We start from the raw sequence: 21,243 nt of genomic DNA on the forward strand, positions 1-21,243 counted from the left end.
AAAATTTTCTTATTCTTGGAAACTATGCCTTTCAATGTAGGTCAGGATGGCATTAGTTTTTTTCAACTGCCATATTACAGGGGTGAATTATATTATTCTTAAAACTAGATCTTTTACCAAAAAATGGCTTATTACTCATAACTCAAATCTTGTGCTTATAAAATTGGTTTCTGAAACCCTCTACATTTATTCCCCTTAAATTTCATCATATTAGATAAAATTTGCTATTCTAGCTGGTTCAAAAAGAGCATGACTGTCATCTAATATACTAGCTACTGTTCCTAATTTTGTGTCAACTTCAAATGTTATAAAAATATAAATATATATGTATGTATGTATAATTGAGACCTTTGTCCAATCAGAATTACAGTTCCATTGACATATACAAGTGGCTTTACCCAATTTCTCTTTTCCTGTTGTACACTGATTCAGAATAGCACTAAAAAAAAAATCTTTAAATGACACAGAGTAATAGCAATCCAAACAGCAAGATGCTCAAAGCTTTAGGATTTTAAATTGCCTAATTTAAATCCTAAGAAGGTCCATCACTTAATACATAATTTTTGATTATGTACAACAAAGACCTTAAAGGTGTTTTTAATCAAAAGATACAAAGTGTAAGAAACAAATTAATTACTAAGCTTTAAAGTGACCACGTAATATGACAGCTAATATTCCACTTGCTACTCTTCTTTGTGGAAGAATGTTCCTATTATGGCAAGAACACAGAAACACAGATAGATACAGACAAAGACATGGACATGGACACACACACTCTCTCTCTGTCTCACACACACACACACACATATATACACACACACAAACATACAAACACACACATACACACACACAAACACCATCCCCTACAGAATAACACAGTCTGGAAAACTAAGTTATTTCTCATACTTAAGTACATTTTTACATTTTAAAAGCTTATTTTTTGCCTAAGTCATTACCCAAAATCTTGTTAGGTTCCTTAGAATACAATTTTAGAAGATTTCCATCAGACATAACTTCCATTAATATTCCATTTGATGAACTTATTTTCTCTTTGTTTTTTATAAAGTCCAACATTCACCCTTAGAGTTGCTACACTTGCTGCCTGGCTTTGGGTTCTACTATACAACCAAAACTACCCTCTCTGAAAGAACACCAATGATCTCTGTAAACTTCAGTGCTCTTGTCTCAGTCTTCTTCCTTCATAACTTGCTGGGAACAGTTAATAAAATTGCCTAAAGTCCTCCTTCTAGAGACAGGCTTCTCCTTGAGTTTCTATGACACTGCTCTTGTCTCCCTTGAAGGATTATCATCTATGTCTTGCCCCTTATGGTGGCCACCAAGAACTGCCCTCAGCACTCTTCTTTTCAGTTTCTTAGCTCATTCTGTGATCTCATTAGCTCTCAAGGGTTGAAATGTTATCTCTATGCAAATAACTCCCAAATCTACTTTTACAGTCTTTGGAGAGCCAGCATCATATTTTCAACTGCGTCCTGGACATCTCATAAGGATCACAATTCCAACACATCCAAAACAGAACTCATTATCTTTCTCTCTCTCTCTCTCCTTCTCATCCTAACTTAACTTCCCTTGCAAAGGTGAGAGGTTCACAAGTATGGAATATTACATATATTTTCAGACTTTTTTGATGTATTGAATGATTTTATTGATTTCCCCCCTCTTCTTCCTCTTTTCTCTAAAAATATCATTATGTAGATATGACTCTCTGAAAGGGAGGAAGAAGATGAATATTGAGAGAAATTTCGGTGATTCAAAAGCAAAAAAATCAACAATATATCATTTATAAAATAAATTTAACATATTATTTTAATAAAACATTTAAAAACTGTTTTAGGTATAAGTTGCATACAAGTTGAATGTAAGCTTTGGGGTGAAGAGTTGCTCTTTATAGTATTGGTGCCTAAGCACCAAGTCACTAGGCAGTGACTTGCATGTAGAAAAGCATTTAATTTCTGCCAATTAAATTGAATAGAATAATGTCAGATGAAATTCATAACAGAACTACAGAAGAGAAAATATTCAAATCAATGCCAGATTTGAAAAAAACAAGAGCATATTTTGTTGACAAAACCAAACTCTAACATTCCCACAATAACTGGCACTAGCCATTTTCGCCATGGCAGAAGTACCGCAAAGCAGATTCTTTCCCTGAAACCTTATCGAATGATTTACCCTTCTGCCAGCAAAGGCAAGAGCATCTCTGATGCTTAGGATCCAACTCAAAGTCACTTAAGCAAAACAAGTTAGTCATGTTTGCCCACATACTGAAATTTTTCCTCAATTTAGAAGCAGGGAAGAATAGCTGGCTTCAGAAACTTTCCTAGTAAAAATCACATAATCTAGCTAAGTGAGGCAAGTGTATTATCATAATTGATACCAAATTCTTACATGGCAACTAAAATCCTCCCTACAGACAGAAGAAGGAACAAAGAGAATGTTCTTGGTCAATGGGACCAAGAAGAAAGAACTGGTTGGAGATGTGCAATTGTTAAGAACCGTAGGAGAAAGGGACCATGTGCTTCAATCATTTTTATTAGCAAAAAATGGCCAAATATGGTTCTAAGTATGAAGGGAAAAAAATTTCAACAAGTTCAGAAAATACAGGTGCAATCCCATGGCCAAAAAACAATCAAATATAAATAAGCTCAAGAAAGTTAGAAGAGGAGAAAGATGGAAAAGAAGGAGAAAACCATAAGATGGCCACAGGATGCAGTCTTTAAATCTTTAATCTCCAGAAAAATTATTTCCAATTTAGAGAAATATGCAAACATCCCAGCTGCAATAGCTCAAAGGAATCAGACTCTGCAGAACAATAGATACAATTATTAGCAGAATCCAGTGAACAGGTTTGAAACGCTATTAAATCTTCTTAGTAGTGAGAAAGGAATCACATAATATCACTACTAAGATGGATTTCCATAAAAGTGCTTTTCAACATTGCAAGAGAAGGTTTAATGATGTCAGTAGATTGGGAAATGATTGTGGTATGAAAACAAAAGGTATCCATCAAATTTTTGAAATGAAAAATAAAAAAGATAATGATTTTAAAAAATTGAAATACTATTTTGAAGTTTGTTTTTTTTCAACGAAAACCTTTTACAGTCTGTGACTTCTTGAAATTATTATACAGCTACAACGTGTCATATGCTGTTGGAATATAAGTGCTAAGCAGATTGGTTTCCTGTTCAGTCTTTAATAACTGCTGACCAGTTCAACAAGCACTCGCTCCGGCTGGAGATTCATTCCCTCACAAACAGGAAACAACTTGAAGTTATCAGTAACAGGATCACAGATTTAGGACAGTTAAGAGCAGTTAGCAGGAAACCAGGAAACCATGTACACACTATGCTCTTTCTCCAGATGTCAGTCTATGAAATATGGCTGTGCTGCTTCTCTTAACTTATTTTAAAGATTGGAATCTTACTTTAAGATCACAAAAACTACAACCTATTTCTCACCCAAGACTTCCTTTGCCCTAAAACTCCTGCTGGAAAATCAAGTATTTTTGTTGCTTCCTTGGATCCTAGATAAATGTACAGAGTAAGAGGGAAAAAAGTGAATTAGCAATTTATCTTTCACACAAGAATCAAAAAAGGGGAGGAATCATCTTCTCTTTCACAACTGTAGACAGAGGAGCAAAAAAGTAAATTATCATTTTGTTTTTTATGGATATATACTGAATAGCAAAAAAACCCCAAATTATCATTTAGCACCAGCCTAGAAGTTTTTACTTTCCATCACAAATATTAAGCAGATATCTGAGACAGTGGGGAATCACAATAAGAAAAATTTAGACAAAGGAAGACAAAAGTGACAATAAATGAAACTGCTACAAAGGTAAGAGAAAAATTTTGCAAGTTGAACCAAGAATTAAGAAAAAAGTTCCACAGGGATCTATTAGTTACCACACCAAGCATAACTCCTGCATACTATAATTAAAAGGTAATTAGCAGCTTTTAAAAAACAAAATTGAAGCATTTATGCTAATTAGCATATTTACAACAAATAGAGACCATAAAATAGACCTTGTAACCAATAGTGATTAGTAGGTACCATAAGAAGGGTATGTATAACAAAAATTTAAGTCCCATTCTTACCTCCCTCAACAAGTCTTCAACCTGCTTTAATTTAATATTGTTGGTTTTTCCATTTTACTAATTTCTCATCCCCCCCCCACTGTCTAGTCTAGAAACCAGAAGATTCTCCTACAAAAATAAGTTTTCTCCTAGTGACAGAGAATTGAAAGAACTCATACCACAAGAAATCATTTAGGGGCTTTCTCCTTTTCTTTACCTTTTAATTATGGAAACTCCCTTCTGTTTGAGGAGACAAACATCCCAAAATCATGTTGGCTTCTGCTCCCTTGCTTCCACAAAAGGACCACCAGTCAACAGCTATTGCTTATACTTCACTGTCAAAATAAGAGTGATTTTGATCTGTGGGTGTGGTGGAAAAGACCAATATGGTGCCAAAGTTCTGTGACTGCACAGGACGATACCACCCACTACTCTGCAACTGGAGACACCATTTGAAGAAGTTTTCTCAGATGACAATTCTACCTCTATGACTTGTGGTTTACCCAAGACACTGTTCAAAAGCCAACCCACTTTATTCTCACTGGCTTTTAGATCACTTACTCATTTTTCCCAATTATATGCAAAGATTAACTTTAACATTTATCTTAAAAAATTTTTAAGTTCCAAACTTTCTCCCCCTTTCTTTATATCCCTCCTCCCTAAGATGGCCAGTGACTTGACATAAGTTGTGAAAGTGCAATCATGTAAAAAAAAATTTCCATATTAGTTATGTTGTGAAAGAACAGACCAAAAAGGGGGGGAAAATGACAAAAAGATGAAGAAAGTACAAATAATTGCTTCAGTCTGCCTCGTCAGTTCTTTCTCTGGACAGCATTTTTCATCATGAGTCCTTTAAAATTGTCTTGGTCTTGCTGAGAGTGTAAACCTTTCAGGGTTGTTCTGAGGATCAAATTACATGAAATTGTATGTTTTACATACTTTGTTGACCTTAAAGAACTATTGAAATATTTGTTTATTGTCATTATTACAAAGATGAATAAGATATTTTTGATTTCAAGAAACTCACAGTCTTGGATGACAGGACAAGTATACTCTAATATAACTAATGATAGATGGATTAGACTATTGTGAAGACAAAAGAGAACCATAAACTACTCTGAGAGCGGGAAGGGTGCTTCTTATTTAGAAATTAGGGATGAATTCATTCATATAGGGTAGAAACTCCATCCACTAAAAAAGCCTCACAAGTAGTACAAGGGAATGAAGTTGGCTGAAGTATATTGCTACAAATCCACTTCTTGAATCTGCTGTTTTAGCCTGGGACTCTTTTTTCTCCTGTTTACATGATACTGTTGAATGTGTGGGAAAGAGCTTGCTTGCTCTATCTAAAGGGTAAATTCCCATGCTGTTTGCAGGTTTTAGCCTTTCATTAAGCACTTCAAAGATAAAACTACTTTCAATCTTTAGACAATGCAACAATCTTTAGACAATGCAACTATTTAGGAAAAAAGATTGAAAACTACTTCAGACTTTTCAGGAGGACAGACTGCTCTTGGATCTGGAGTAGGCTCATGGAAATTATATTTGGATTATTAGATAATTCAAGCAAATTAGTTTATTCTTAAACTCAAGGCCTTAAAAATATTTCAGACTATATTGAAACACTGAAGTGCAAATACAAACTTATATTATTATACCATTCAAATTTAATCATAACAATCTTTCTTTTATTATTATTGTTATAATGATTTTGGTTTTTGTGGGGCAATAGAGTTAAGTGACTTGTCCAAGGTCATACAGCTAGGTAATTAATAAGTGTTTGAGTTCCGATTTGAACTCAGGGTCATCCAAGTGTCTGAAGCTAGGGCAGCTAGGTAGGATAGAGCACCAGTCCTGGAGTCAGGAGGACATGAATTCAAATCCAATGACTTAGACACTTAATAATTACCTAGCTGTGTGACCCTGGGCAAGTTACTTCATCTCATTGCCTTGCAGACCCTCTTCCCCCAACCCAGAAAAAGAGTCTGAGGCTGGATTTGAATTCAGGTCTTCCTGACTCCAGAACTGGTGCTCTTTCCACTGTGCCACTTAGTGGCCCCTAGCCTTCCTTAATTATTGTTTGGGTATGCAAATAGATTATTTGCTTATGTCTTCCTAACTGAGTTGAACTGGAATAAGAGATGAACATGACTACTTACCACAGCATTGGTAGCCTAGACTTTCCTCAGATTTTGGACCCCTGTGCAACACTGGGGCTGTCTATCTCTCCTTCATGTATGATTCTTGTACTTGGCCTTCCAAAAATCTGTGTAGATGATCTATCTATAGGTCATTTATTAGGGAGGGGTTGGGTTTTTTTTGTAAGACAATGGGGTTAAGTGACTTACCTAAGGTCACACAGCTAGGTAATTATTAAGTGTCTGAGGTCAAATTTGAACTCAGGTCCTCCTGATTCCAGAGTCAGGGCTCTATCTACTATGCCACCTAGCTGCCCCATTAGTTCTTTCAATGAGGTACAGTATTTAGACAATTGTTCATGACCTACTATTCTTGCTCCATGGCTTTGCCCAACTGAAAAAGAGAAGATTTATAGGATACTTTGATCATTTGTTAGCACTTTTAATGGGATGCAGAATTTCAGTTGACTGTTCATTATCTATTATTCTCACTCCATGGCTTGGCCCCACTGGAAAAGAGAAGATTCATGGGGCACTATGTTTTTTTTTAGTTAGTTCTTTTTTTGTTAGTTCTTTTAATGGGCTATAAAATTTGGGCTGACCATTCATTACCCATATTCTCATTCCATGACTTAAGCCCATGTGGAAAAAAGTTTTTAAGTATTTGAAAAGTCATTCTGTGAAGGAAAGATTTTACTTGTTTTATTTGACAGCAAGGGACAAAACCCAAGAATGACAAGTAGAATTTGAAAAATGGACATTTTAGATTTGAGATCAAGACTATCAAAGTATCCAGAAGTGGGCCATGCTCCCTTGAGAGGTTCCACCTCCTTGGAAGTTCAGACAAAGACTAGATGACCACTCAACTGACATATTACAATGGAAATTCTTTCACCACCAAGATTCCTTCAAACTGGAATTTGAGCCATTCAATCATGTTTTCTGATCACATATAATGTGATGTAAATGACATCCTTTATGCTGCCTCTTACACCCGGTATTCTTTGGTGATATGATACAGTCAATTACACCTCTTTTTGCAGCCCATTGTCCACTGGGCAGGTGAATTGTATGACAATGGCAATCTGTGAAACCCTGAGCATCACCCTTGGTTCTGTTAGGCCTGCCTTATGGCAAAGGGAATGAGTCTTCTAACTTTGGAGTGGTCCTGGTTGTAGCAGAATTTTCCTGATCTGATTGTGAAAGATAAGGGGAAACCTATGTGGGGGGTTGTTGCCTGATGAACTGAAGGCAAACAATTGTATTTCTGCATGAGGGCAACAAGGTGGATTTGAAGATCGCAGCAGAAAATATTGTATAAAGTAGAATTTTGGAAGATAAGTTAATAAAATATAATCACCCTTTGTGCTTGTGTGTGACTGTGCGGTTTTTCTGTGGGGTATTTGTTGTTGTTTTTGGTCTGGATCCCTGATTTTATCTTTTGGGAACTCCCCAAATGGAAACACCCATCACCTCCACAGATGCAGATTGGCAACTCAGCTTTGATAGTTTTAGAGATTGCCTGGAACTGGATACAATTAAAAATCTTTGCCTTTGGTCCCACACCTAATATATATCTTATATGCCAGAGACTGAAATCAACTAGGGCTCACTCCCCTGGACGGTCACTCGACCTAACTCTTGAGTTTACGAATCTGCTTGTTTGGGGACTGGCTGAATGTGATGGAGTTCTACAGTTCTGTAAAAAATCATAAGTAGGCAGATTTCAGAAAAATCAGGAAAGACTTGCATGAACTGATGCTGAGTCAAGGAAGCAGAACAAGAAGAACATTGTATACATGAACAGCAACACTGTGTGACGATCAACTATGGTGAATTTAGCTCTTCTCAGCAGTTCTGTAATCAAGGACAACTATAGAAGACTGGAAATGAAAAATGCCATCCACATTCAGAGAAAAAATTATGGAGTTTGCATACCAAAGCATGCCATTTTTACTTTTTAAAAACTTGTTTCATGTTTTGTTTTTATTTTAATCATGTTTCCCCCCTTTAGTTCTCATTCTTCTGTCACAACATGACTAATATGGAAGTGTTAAATATAATTATTCATGTATAACCTCTATCAACTTACTTACTGTCAGGGGGAGGAAGGGGGGAAAAGGAAGAACAAAAAAGTAGAACTCAAAAAACTTACAAAAAGATGAATGTTGAAAACTATATTTGCATATAATTTAAAAAATAAAATAACATTCAAAAAAAAGAGGTGCAGGGGCAGCTAGGTGGCACAGCGGATAGAGCACTGGCCCTGGAGTCAGGAGTACCTGAGTTCAAATCCAGCCTCAGACACTTAATAATTACCTAGCTGTGTGGCCTTGGGCAAGCCACTTAATCCCATTGCCTTGCAAAAAAACTAAAAAACAAAAAACAAAAAAAAAAAAAAAAGAGGTTCGGGGTGGCTAGGTGGTGTGGTGGATACAGCACCAGCCCTGGAGTCAGGAGTACCTGAGTTCAAATCCGACCCCAGACACTTAATGATTACCTAGCTGTGTGGCCTTGGGCAAGCCACTTAACCCCGTTGCCTTGCAAAAACTAAAACAAAACAAAAAAAACAAAAACAAAAACAAAAAAAACCCCAGGTCTTCTAATTTCAACTTTGGTCATTTTTAGTCAAAGAATTATTGAGTCCTAAAAAATTTAGAACTCTACATTCCAAGAGCTGGGACTTCAGAAATGGATCCTTTCAGAAAGAAGCACAGACAAGTGAAATAGATTTGAAAGTAATGCTTAGAATGCTTTTTTTTTTTTTTGCAAGGCAATGGGGTTAAGTGGCTTGCCCAAGACCACACAGCTAGGTAATTATTAAGTGTCTGAGGCTGGATTTGAACTCAGGTACTCCTGACTCCAGGGCCAGTGTTCTATCCACTGCGCCACCTAGCGAACCCTTATTATATGCTTTAAAAAAAAAAGTAAATAATATGAAATGGAGAGTGATGGTTTTAGACAGAATTCTCCTTTTGTGTTCTGTTGTGTGTATGTGAATAGTTCTTTTGAGGATCTACATTCAGATTTAAAAAAAAAATTAAAGAAAAAAGGGCAACTAGGTGGAACAGTGGATAGAGCACTGGCCCTGGAGTCAGGAGTACCTGAGTTCAAATCCAACCTCAGACACTTAATAATTACCTAGCTGTGTGACCTTGGGGAAGTCACTTAACCCCATTGCCTTGCAAAAACCAAAGAAAGAAAAAAAATAAAGAAAAAGGGAAAAATATTTGGTTTCTTCAGTCATAGAGTTCAGTCCAGTTATTAAAGTCTTATTGACAACAAAGGCACACTAATGCAAAAACTGTACATCAAAGAAATGTAATCCAAATGCCATTCAAACTTCCTTCTTTTGGTAGACAGGTGAAAGACGATGGCAATAAAGGGCAGACATGAAAAACTCATTGGTTGTTTTGGTCTAACTGTGTTTTGTTTATTTCTTTTACAAGGAAACACTTTCTTAAGGTGATAAGAGGAGATCTAGAAATGAATATGATATAAAATCAAAAGGCATCAGTAAAAATTGAATAGAAATGACATATAATAGGAAACAAAAAGTGTTATCTTGGAGGTTCAAGGCATAATGCTGTTATCAATCTGAGGGGATCCGGGGGAAAAGTGAAGACTTCCAAGAGGAGGTTGAGTATTTGAGTAGGTTAGACTATAAATGGTGGGTAAAAATTCAGGAGTCAGAGGAGGAAAGAGAATGTGCCAGATATAGAAAATAATGTGAACAAAAATCAAAAACAGGAAGGCAAGAGCTGAGGGCTATCCAGAAGTACCAATCTTCTCAAAGTAGGAAGATGCTTCTGAATTTGTCATTGGACAAAAGACATATAAACACTCGATAAACCACCTGGATCTCAACTCTTGATTCTATACCTATATCCTATTTAATCCCTTCATTTTTCACTCTAAAATGGAAAGTAGAATTAAGTAACCATGTGCATGGTTCATGTGCCATCACTCTTGACAACCTAAATTATTAAACCATGGCTTCTCACCCTATTGATCATAAAATAGTTATCAAGTATCAAATTGTTTTTGTTTTGTAGGGCCCATTAGAGTTTGATAACTGGAATTCATTTTAGAGTATCTGGTTTGTGATAAGATTTTTCTTATGATTAGTATCAAGTTATTTACTTTTTAAAATTTTACTAATGAAAAATGTTATCCTTCCTCTTGATAATGCAAATGAATTAAAATTGCTTGCCATTAAATATATGTATACATATACATATTTATACATAGATTCACAAGTGAGGTCTTCTTCCCATGTGTGATATTTTGTATATTGGAAATATATTCCCCCCTTCCAACAGAATCAATATTAGTATTCAAATATAGAATCTCAAAAGAAAAAGGAATTCAGTTCCTTCATCAGAGTGCCTTTGAGCCTCACTTGACAAAGAGTACAGTCAAGACTATCGTCTGTATACTAGCTAGGCAATTTAGGAGTAGAGGTCTCAGAAAACTAATGCTCGAACAATTAGCTTCCATCTGGAATATTTATATATTCTTAACAGTTCCTTGCTTTCTCTGGCTTTTATTCTTAAAATCAGTTAAGTTATAAATAGAACTTCATATAAAGTGACCATTTGTGTCCACATAACTCTAAGGCATGTATAATACTTTGTGACCTCATTTAAGTTTCTTGGCAAAGATATTGGAGTGGTTTGACATTTCCTTCTCCAGCTTATTTTATAGATGAGGAAACCGAGGTAAATCCAATGAAGTGACTTGCCCAAGGTCACACAACTATTAAGCATCTGAAGCCAGATTTGAAATGAGGGAGATGTCTTCTTGACTCCTGGTCAGGCACTCTATCCATTGTGTCACCTGGTTGCCCCGAACTTAGATATAAATAATTTCCTACTTAAAGAGCTAAAGGGGGGGGAAATGAGGATGAGAGAATATAAAATAAAAATGAAGACTTGATTTATAATTGCAATCCTCTATCTCTAAATGTATGATACTCAAAAGAAAGAATATTTGATAAATATTAAGGCTGCATACTAGTTTACATCTATTATTCTAAGGAATATATGAAAAGAGAGAATAAAAGCTGATAAAGAACTTGAAGAAATTCTCAGGAAATGTCTTCTGATCATCTCTTTCCTAAACAAGACTGGAGAATGATACTCATCACAACCTTCCAGAGAAAGAAATGTTAAAAGGTTTTTGTTGTTTGTTTTTTTTTAAGAGAATGGTCCTCTCTTTTATGTCTGCTTTATAAGTTCTAATATTGTATCTACAATCTATGCTTCACTTTATATAAGCTTCAACAGAACTGTAAGCCTTCAGGATATAATAGGCGGCATTATTGTATCATTTTAAGTTTCCTAAAGTGTTTTCTCTTAGTTTGTTGGACTTAATATGCAAATGTAATAGAAAAAGAAACTTGTTGATTTTAGATTAAAATAATACATATGTGTGTATACATAACATGTACACTAAATATATATATATATATCTTTACACTAAATATATATCTTTAATGCTATTAAAGATTAACTACCAATTACAATTAAAATGTAGAAAGCTATTAAATTATCAAGTAGTCATCACTTAATTTTTTACTTAACAAGACATTCATAGTAAGAAATGATCAGAGAATTATAGGGTTTTGAGCTAGAAGAGACCTCAGTGCAATCTAACCCTTTGCCCCCATTTTACAATTAAGGAAACTGAAGTCCAAGAGCTAAAAAGACTTGCCTAAGATCACCTAAGTGGGAAGTAGTAGAGTCAGAGTTGAAACTTACATTCTCTAATATGAAAACCATGACTCTTCCCACTTCTTCATGCATCCATGATAAATCTATAGTTATTACAGAATCAAAACATACCAAATCTCCATCCTAACTTTGGTAGGTAATGATGATTCATTTTCCTCCAACAAATGGAGGCTTCAATGAAAACTAAATTATCTTTCCATACACTTATAAAAATGCTTCCTCTTTTCATTTTTATAAAGATGAAACAGTAATAAATATTGATCAAAGCAAGTTAATCTGTATCTAGTTCATGTTAATAATTCAAAAGGGGTTTTTTTCTGAAAAGAAATAGGTGAAGATCTTTGCCAACTCTTGATAATAGTCTCCTTTTTGCCAATAGAAATATTGAGAGAACATCACCTGTTTGAATTAGGTTCCTGTATTAAGCAGCAACACCAAGTAGCACTTAAAAGATCACAGACAGAGGCTAATTCTTGAATAATTTAGGTATGGCTTTTCTAACAAAATTGAACAGCTTGTCAAATGTGGGTTTCCAATTTCCCATAATTACTAGGACTAAATTCCAGCTAAATATTGATTTTATATTCAGTGAAGCCGCTAAAATGACTGATATGAAATCAACAAGGTCATAAAATTTGTTTTTTTTTAAATCCCTTTCAAGTAAATTATTTGTAAATCAAATAACCACCAGAACTGAATCCAATATCAATTATGTATTTCACTGAGTTCTGCTTACTAAATAGAACCTCAGTGGTCTCAAAGAGTAGGTTACATATCTACCCACAACTTAAGTTCACTGGCATACTGCTCAGGATTTTGTTGTTAATTTGTCCCCCCAATGGAAAGAGGGAAGAAATCTTGTAATAAGAAAGCTAGTATTTTAAAACCAGTTTGAAATTGATTACCAAAGCATATTTCCTGACTCAACTTTACCCACCAACACAGATGAAAATTAACAGAAGTTAATTAAAAGAAGTTTCTTCTTCTTTAATTACATGTTAACAATTAAAATTTGCTATTTTTACAATTTAATTTGTTAAATTTAAGTTCCAGATAAGTCTCTTTCTTTCCCTCTCCATCTCAAACTGGAGAAAGTCACAATTTGACACAGATTGAGAAAGATATGCAAAACCCTACTATGCATACTTCTATTTATCAGTTCTTTCTCTAGAAGTGGACAGCATATTCTATCATAGGTACTTTTGTAAGTATTCAGAATAACTTGGTTGGCCATGGTTATTCTTAGCTATTACTATATACAATGTTCTCTTGGTTCTGCTCATTTCACTTTTCATTATTTCATGCAAGACTTTCCATGTTTTTCTAAAATCAGCCACCTCATCATTTCTTGTTTAGCCATTCCCCAATTGATGGACACCCCCATAATTTTCACTTCTTTGCCACAACAAAGAGAGTTCCTATAAATATTTTATAGCATATAGTTCTTTCCCTTTTCTCCTGATCAAACTTGGGAAACAGACCTGATAGCAGTATTCCTGGGTCAAAGAATATATAAGTTTTAGTACCAATTGGGCATAAATTCAGATTGCTCACATGTCTAAGTTAATGTTTGAGGTTGAATTTGAACTCTGGTCCTCCTGATTCCAGGATCAGTGCTTTATCCACTGCACCACCTATCTGTCTAGCTCCTTACTGCATTGAATCATATTAAACTACCTATTTAGAAATATTAGCAACCTTATATTGTGGTTCTTGCTACTTGAAGCAATAACTATGGAATTAAGCCCTTACTCATGACTTCAGTCCAGGACTATATAGTAATAAACCTACTTATTCCAAGGACCATTCACCTTCTTAAAGATGTCCCTGTAAGTGAGATCAGGTTATACTCCAGTTCATTCCCATTTCTGCAGCAATGGTAAAAAGGCCATTTCCTCCTCTCCTCCCTTCAGCCTCTATTAACCACAGGTTCTCTAAATCTAAACAGGCTGAAACCTGTCTGACATAGAAGAAGAATCATCTTCGGGACACTTCCAGTTACAAGTGACTCATGGGAACTAAAGTTGCTCTTCTATGTCAGGGATTTGCAGTAAGGCTTTTTTTTTAATTTAATTTTTTAAGAGTATATATCTTTAGAGAAGTTGGATTGGGGAGTCAAAAAAGTCTGGCCTCAAATCTCACCTTAGGACCCATATTATCTGTGTGAATTGTTCAGTTCTTAGTTCTGGCTCTTTCCTCTCTTCCAATTCAACTCTATTTCAAGTCCCTTGCCCCATCATCCTAGGGCAGATGAGATCTTGTCAAACCCCAACAGTGAATTACTCTCACCATCAGTCTTCTTCATACCCCTACAAGGGCTCTGAGCCAGAGGAAATCACATAACCCTATTAAATGGGTCCACTACATATCTATGTCACCTAATCTCACTTCAGGAGGGCTATCAGTGCCCTTCACCAAATCAATCTGTTAACCCCTCTACAAAAGCTGCTTCAAGTCTAACCTGCAGGGGTCCAGCCCTCGCGGGGTCCTTGGAACCTGACAGAAGGGATAGAGTTGGCAAAATGAGTTGAGTTAACAAGTGGGTAAAGGCAGGAGCAGGTTGACTGACTATCAGCTGCTTAGATTTATTTTTAAAGTCTCAGAATCATATCAAACAAGCAAACTAAAATCATTTCCTTGGTTACAAAAGTGTTAAATTTTCATCATTAATCATATAGTTCATGTGATTACAAGTTTGATCATGTAGCGGTTACAAGTGTGATTATCAATCATGTACTTAATTTTCTTGTCCCTGCTCAGACCATGATGACCTCAACCTGCCTGTTGCCTAGTTTGCTGCTGCATAGTAAAGTTATTAATTAAACAGAACTTTCCTTATAATAATCTTTGATATAATTTGTTTAATGGAATGCTTTTATGTTTTTGTGTCGCATATGTAATGTTTTTCGATATGCTCCCTTGACAACCTATAGTGAGGGTAGTTATGTTTGTCCACCTGTTCGTTGATTCTTTCAATAACCAATTTTCCTTTCAGCCCTTGTTGGTAGATGCTACGGTTTCTATGACTTTTTATTCTTTCCCAATAAATAAGGCTGTTAGAGTTCACATATTGGTTACCTATACTAACTATTCTCTCACCATCTTTATTCCTGTGTATGATAAGGAGGGCAAAACTGTTAATTTCCCTGGAATTCTATCTGACCTATCTTGTATCTGGTTTCCCTGTATATATTCTGACGTCTCCCTGGAACTCCCAGTGCTGTATCTTCCAAAGATTTTATAATGTTGAAGCCTTTTGTATGCCTCAGGGAGAGGCAGTCCTATTAAATTTGGACAGAGTTCACAATCTGTTTTATTCAAGAAATTTCTCTGAAATCCTTCCTTTAGAGTCATTCCACTATTAGGATGAGTAAGTTTTGCAATCAATAATAGTCCTATAAATATGGGTATACATGGAAGCCCTATATATATTGAAGAAGGAAATGTTGCTCCAACAGGCAGTGTGACTGCCTTGAGTCTTCTTGCCACGACTGTGTCAAACAGCTTAGAGACCATGGCTCCCAACACTAACCTCTCCTCAAGTCTCCCATAGCACCTCCCCTTCACTCTAGGAAGACATTTACATCTTGATCCTACTTTGTTCAAACATTTTTTCCAATTTCCTTTCCTTTATTATAGTCTCAGATGAAGAGGTGGACATCATTGCCAAGGAAAATTCCTCTGAATATACCCCTTATTTTATCCCTTTAAGTCTTCCCTAGCATATTGTACAACACATGAAACAAACACTAAATAATTTCCATCTCTCATTGTCTACTGACTCCTTCCCTGCTGCTTACAATCATGTCCGTGTCTCTCCTACCCTTAAAAATCCAAATCCTACCATTTCTGCTAGTTTTGGTCCTATATCTCTCTCTCTCTTCCTTTTCTGGGCTAAACTCTTTTCAAAAACCCAGCTACAACCAGTTCCTCTATTTCTTCTCCATTCATTCTAAAGTCTGGCATCCAACACCATCACTACACTGAAACTGCTCTCTCCAAAATTACTGATAGTCTCTTAATTCTAAATCTAATGGTTTGACATTGTTGATCACTGCCTCATGCTGTGGATTGCCATCTTGTGGAATACCACCTCCACTCTTAGTTTTTATGGACTTCTCTTTTGGGAGGTATTTATATTTGTGAGCAACTCTTTACATTAGAAGCATACAAAAAATAAAACTAGAAGAAAAATTTCAGACAAGCATCTTAAAAATATTCTTCACATCACTATAACCTTTATCAAACCAGATATAGATGCACTGGCATTGAAAATATCTCAGTGTTCTCATTAAAAATGGCATGTTCTTATTTTTTGTTTAAAAATGATTTATATACTCATTTTTTTATTAATTATACTTTATTACATTATTACATTTTATTCTTATACTCATTGATAATATAAGTTTCATTGTAGCCATAAATACAATTAAATTTTATGTGTGGCCCTTGACAAGTTTTTGTTGGATAATGTGACCCAGAAGAGCTAAAAAGTTGGACACCTATGCTCTATATAATCTCATTTGGTGATATCAGCTCCTATGTGTTCTTTTAACATAACTATATAAGAAAATCCCAGAATATACATAATCTATTCTCAATCTACCTCCTGATTTATATCCTGCAACTGCCTTTTGGATGTCTTCAAGTAGATGTCTCCTACTCACCTCAAATTCAGCAAGCCCAAAACAGAATTTTCCTTCAAACCTCCTTTCTTCTGCAGTTCTCTGTTATTGTTAAGAGCACTCATTCTGACAGCTCACAACCTTCTGGTTATCCTTGATTTCTTATCTCTCCAACCCCATACATCTTATCAAAGTGTCAAATCTTGCTATTCATACTTTCCCAGAATCTCCAGCTTATATCTTTTCTTCACTCACATAATATTCACCCAAGTTCAAGTCCTTTTATACATTTCACTGGAAAAACAAAAGTCTTCTAATTGGTCTCTCTTCTTCAAGTGTCTCCCAGCCACATAACCAAACATTACATCATACTAAGAAATATTGAGTGAGAAGAGCTTTATAGGTAATATCTAATAATCCCACCCATTTCACAACATTTAATAAAAAAATTACTTTATAGATGAGATCAACCTCATCCTGTTTGTAAAAATCCACTTTTCCAGGCTTTTCAAGCCACCATTTATATACATCATAAAACGTATTTTAGATATCTCTAGGATAATTAAATGAAGATGCTTATAAAAATGGAAACTACACTTTTTTCCTACTTCAGGTTATCCTTCAGTTTCATTTCTAGTGTCATAATGCACTAGAACAAAAAATATTTAACTGGGATTCAAGTAATATGATCTCTGTTCTGGGACAAACTCTGAGTAACCTCAAAAAAATCTGCCACATTGGGCAGGTTAGGTGGTACAGTGTATAAAGAGTACCAACACTGGAGACTAGAGGACCTAACTTCAAATCAGACCTCAGACCCTTGCTAGCTGTGTGAACCCTGGGCAAGCCATTGGACCTCATTGCCTCAAAAAAATCTAACAACAAAAACCATATCATTTTCCAACTCCCTTTTTTTAAAGAAAAATAAGCACAACTTAATATTTTAGTCATTGGCAATAAGGAAATGGAGATCAAACAATCAAAATTTGCCCTAGGTTACACAGATAATAAATGCCAGAACCAAGATATGAAATCCTGTGTCCTTCCCATTGTGCCATCTCTGGACCTCAGTTTTCTCAGATGTGATATGAGGAGACTAAGTTGTGAACTCATCCAGCCTTTCTGGAGAGAAATTTAGAATTAATGCCCAAAGGGCAACAGAAAGGTGCATACCCTTTGATCCAGCAATACCACTACTGAGTCTATACCCTGAAGAAACCATGAAAAAGTGTAAAAACATCATTTACACAAAAATATTCATAGCAGCCGTGTTTATGGTGGCAAAGAATTGGAAATTAAGTAAATGTCCTTTAATTGAGGAATGGCTTAACAAACTGTGGTATATGTATGTGATGGAACACTATTGTTCTATTAGAAACCAGGAAGGATGGGAATTCAGAGAAACCTGGAAGTATCTGCAAGAACTGATGCTGAGCGAGATGAGCAGAGCCTGAAGAACACTGTGCACCCTAACAGCAACATGGGGGTGATTATCAACCTTGATGGACTTGCTTATTCCATCAGTGCAACAATCAGATAGAATTTTGGGGGTATCTGTGATGGAGAATACCTTCTGTATCCAGAGAGAGAATTGTAGAGTTTGAACAAAGACCAAAGACTATTACCTTTAATTAAAAAAATTATCTCATTATGTAATTTTGCTATCTCTTGTATTTTATTTTTTCTTCCTTAAGGATATGATTTCTCTCTCATCACATTCAACTTAGATCAATGTATACCATGGAAACAATGTAAAGACTAACAGACTGCCTTCTGGGGGGGGGGGGAGCAAGATTAAGGGGAAAATTGTAAAATTCAAAAAGATGAGGAGACTACGGTTTAGCTTATGTGTCTTTAGGATCCTCTTTACAGTTCTAAAGATTCACAGATTTATGGTAATTTTAAATATGATTTATCCGGGAGTTTCCATTCATCTGGGAAAATTCCACCATCTAGGGTCCAAAGTTCTGAATATTTTGCAAAAAAAAAAAATGGTGAGGTATGATGCTGGGCAAGTTGCTTAACTGGGCTCCTGCTTCCTTATCTCTAAAATGAGAGTGGACTAAAGGATCTCAAAAGTTCCTTCCAACTATAAATCCTATAGTCTTTGCCTCCACAATTAGGGATTGCTCAGCCACTTCAGTGGATAGTTTTTCAAATTATTCTACTTTACTACTTTCATGCACTCTATCAACCAGTCAAACTGGCATGTTTATTTCTCACAAAATGGCACTGCATGTACCATCTTCTGCTCCCCACACACCCACCCAGACTCCTCATGCCTAAAATTCAGACCTCCAGACCTCAATTTCTTAGGTTTTTGGTTTCCTTTAAGGTTCAACTGTAATAAGCAACCTTCTACACAAAAACCCTTTTCTGCCCTGACCTTCCCCTTTATCCCCCACCCTCAAGTTGCCAGCACCTTCCGGTTCATCATCCCCATCTAAACACTGAATTACCTTGTATTTACTTTGTTTCTACATTCAAATGTACATGTAGTTTCCTGGAGGCAGCTTCATTCCTGTCTTTGAACCTCCAATCTATCATATTGCTGGGAACACAGTTTGTATTTAATAGATGTTTTTTGAGCGCCTGAATTGTAGAAGATGTCTCTTGCTTGACAGGTTAACAGTGTGTCTATTATCATTGTTTCTAAAATATCATTTACTAACTAGACTATAAGGGTCTTTTCTAAATCTTGTATTTGTAAATTTTGTAGCCAGAGTCTCTAGTGCAGTATTTTGAACTCTACAATATTCCCAGGAATTGGAGATTGGTCTATGATGCCATGGTGCCACTCAGAGGCACCTGGGTGACAAAACTGATAGAATACTGGGCTTGGAATCAGGAAAACCCAAGTTCAAATATGGTCCCAAAAACTTACTAGCTGTGAGAGCCTGGGCAAGTCACTTAACCTCTAGCTACCTCAGTTTCTTCATCCCTAAAATGTGACTGATAATAATCAGTTAATATTTAATAATCACCTACTATGTGCCAAACACTAATACACTAATAATAGTATATATGGTATATGGTATGTATAAGCCTGTCTAAACTACAGTCCTGAGACAGACTGAAAACTTTTCCCTGCTAAAATTTTTATCCCCACGGGGGTACCTTCCTGTATTCATATGATGGATTCTAAAGGATCTAGAAAGATGAAGGACTTGAATTGAGGATGCATTTAAATTAGTGCCTAATAAATATTTGGGGAATAAAAAATGTGGGGAATCCTGCCCAAAAACTTTCAATTGAAGTGGAAACTGAGAAAAAGGTAATGGGTATGGTGACATGGTAGGTAAAAACCTGAACCATAACACTGGTTTCAGAGGCTGCTACATTTTTAAGCCATCTGTAAAACTCACTCAAAATGCCTGGCACTAAGATGCTAATTGTTTAAATACAAGATACTATGAGTCTCTTCTGTGATCTGAATGTCAGAAGAAGCATTTTTACTCAATCATTTTGGCTGAGATATACTTTCTGTCCATTACAGGAAAATAATAAACTCTCACCACCTGAACAAGAAGAGGCTGGGGAAGCAAGAGCACAAAAGGAAGTCCCCCAGGACAGCCATCAGATAGTGGCATCATCAGCCCTAAAAGTGCTCCTGAACTTCTTATGCTATTTAAATGCTATCATGCATTTACTTAACTCTGCAATTTATAACTAAACCTACCCAACAGGACTGACCAGTTTGGATTATACAATATGTAAACAAGTCTAAGAGCCAACCCAGAGTAGGACAAGTTAGAACATTGGTTAAATTAGTTAAACCTCACTATACCTGAAGTAGCCTCTTCATTCCTATCACTTCCCATCACACTTTGTAACCAAAATAATAGATTATAAACATTACACACAATCAAAATTCCTTAGGAATGACTTGGAACCACCACGAAGCAGACTAGAAAAAAGGCCATTATTCAAATTTAACTTGCTTTAAAAAAAAAAAACCTAACATGAAAATAAAAAAAAAATAACATTTGAGCATAAATTCTCAAAGCACCCTACAAAAAATAAACTTCTTGCCACCCACAGGCATGCTAGCCTGGTGTAAATGTGGGCCCTGGGCCAGGAGTGCTGAGGTTAGTCTCAGTTTCACTGTATCACTAGGTAAGCTCAGTAAGTTGTTTTAGCTTCTTGCACTCACCTGTTTCAAAGTGAAAGCTCTTTATCTACCACCCCTGGGAGGCAGTGACATCATCCTCAGAAGCACTAAATAATGAATACTGTTAGAATGGATGTTTCAAATTTACTGCAATATGAACAGTCCAGTGACACCTCCTAAGTGATGGATAGAACATTGTATTCCAGTACTCCAATGGGTTGATGTTCTCTTCAATGACTTCTGTCCTCCAAAGCTGCATACACATCCTACCTGTGTCTGCCCATCATGAGGGACTCCTGTCCAGCTCTATGACTCTACTTCCCAAAAGGGTCTGTCCAAATAGGCTATTTTTTTTTCCAATTTCACAATTATCACAAAAAGCAATAAGTAGAAGTGCTAATTAATAGCATATTATTGAGGCAGCTAGGTGGAGCAGCAGATAAAGCACCTAGCTGTGTGATCTTGGGCAAGTCACTTAACCCCATTGCTTTGAAAAAACCAAAAAAAGTGTATTATTATTATTATTATTATTATTATTAT

General features: G+C 35.8%; 1 protein-coding gene across 4 annotated transcripts in view; it reads right to left on the reverse strand.

The window, feature by feature from the left end:
• GAB1 (GRB2 associated binding protein 1) overlaps window positions 1-21,243 on the reverse strand; it is a 177,372-nt gene that overhangs the window by 126,447 nt on the left and 29,682 nt on the right. The window lies entirely within an intron of this gene.

The sequence above is a fragment of the Macrotis lagotis genome, chromosome 3 (genome assembly GCF_037893015.1).
Source record: "Macrotis lagotis isolate mMagLag1 chromosome 3, bilby.v1.9.chrom.fasta, whole genome shotgun sequence".
Classification (NCBI taxonomy): Eukaryota; Metazoa; Chordata; class Mammalia; order Peramelemorphia; family Peramelidae; genus Macrotis; species Macrotis lagotis.